Here is a 1,730-nt window from a genome sequence, read left to right on the forward strand (position 1 = left end):
GAAACATTCAGAAAGTTAGCCTTTTTAGATAAAACTACACTGAATATATTCACGTCATCAAATAATTGATTAAAACACGCTGTTTTGCTATGAAGGTCTACAGTAGCCTCAACAGCACTGTGTAGGGTAGCACCATGGTGTAGCCGGAGGACAGCTAGCTTCCGTCCTCTTCTGGGTACATTGGCTTCAATACAAAACCTAGGAGGCTCATGGTTCTCACCCTTTTCCATAGACTCAAATCAAATCAAAGTTTATTTGTCAGACTTATTTGTCAGACTTACACAGTAATTATGACAACTTCCGGAGGATGTCCTCCAACCTATCAGAGCTCTTGCAGCATGAACTGACATGTTGTCCACCCAATCAGTGGATCAGAGAATTAATCTAGTACTGAAAGCATAAGCTACAGCTAGCTAGCACTGCAGTGCATAAAATGTGGTGAGTAGCTGACTCAAAGAGAGAAAGACAATAGTTTAACAGTTTTGAACAAATACATTTCTTCAAAAATGAAGCAGAAGCAAGAGAGCAAGAGAGAGAGCGAGCTAGCTATATTTTGCATATTTTTTACACTTTCACTTACTTACCTAGCGAATGCAGCTAGGAATGTTAGCTAGCTGGCTATGGAGATCCAACACTGCAACTCTTCCAAGCCAAGGTAAGCTTTTAATGTATTGCCACTGGGGCACACCAGTGTAACTGCTAAACCGCTTGCTGACTGTACAGTGTACCGCGGGTTTACTAACGTGTTAGTTCTAGTAGCTAAGTTGACGTTAGTTAATATGCTGACAACGATGTAGGCTGTGTGTAGCAGTTAGCAGTTATGATATGAAGATTTGGGTTGGAAAGCTTTTTTTGCCTGGTCCCAGACAGCTGATGTGTTGTGTACTGAAGTCTACAAGTGAAGGGAAAAGGTGAGAGGAGGAGAACACATAGGTGCAAGAAGAATATAATGAGCAAAGGGGTCATGCTGTTTGCGTGTGATCAGAGGTGTTTTCATTCTGCCGATTCTGTTGAAAAACGTTTCATAAACGGAATGAACGAAACGAAACAGGGATAAACATACCTGACTTTGTCCAATAGAAACTCTCTCTTGCAACTGCTGGACTAATGATTCAATTCTAGATCTAGATCAGCTAGATGCAGGCAAGAGTGTGTGAGGCRATATTAAATGTATCACCATCACTGTGATTACTTACATTTTTCTCTCTCCCCTACATTGTAACCTTTCATTCATAGGCTAGGTTGTAGCAACCTCATGATGGGTATAGGGAAACTGTCATTATAATGTGTAGTAGCCTAAACCTATCAATGTTACATTGATCTTGGTGAATGGAATATGAATGACAGTCATCCAACATGCTCTAATAGAAATAAGATCATGCTCATCAAAAGATGTGGTAGCAGTCAGACATCTTTGTCCTCGTCTTGTCCCGTGTATATATCTTTTATATATTTTTTTTCGCAAATCTTTTTTATATTTTTCCTAAACCTTCAACTTCAATATACTCTCCTGCAACCCGCCTCACCCAATGTGGATCTGCTATTTTCTAAAGTATTTTTCCTTACTTTCGAACCGGAATCCCCCAACAGAAGCTAGCCAGCTAACTAGCTACTAGCTAGTAGTCAGCTAACCATTGCTAGCGGTCATCAGCTGACCTCTAGCTCGGAAATCTCATGCCAGTTCGCACAACGCGATTCAATCCAGAGCATACCAGTCTTATTTTCTCTCC

The sequence above is a fragment of the Salvelinus sp. IW2-2015 genome, unplaced genomic scaffold (genome assembly GCF_002910315.2).
Source record: "Salvelinus sp. IW2-2015 unplaced genomic scaffold, ASM291031v2 Un_scaffold988, whole genome shotgun sequence".
Taxonomy (NCBI): Eukaryota; Metazoa; Chordata; class Actinopteri; order Salmoniformes; family Salmonidae; genus Salvelinus; species Salvelinus sp. IW2-2015.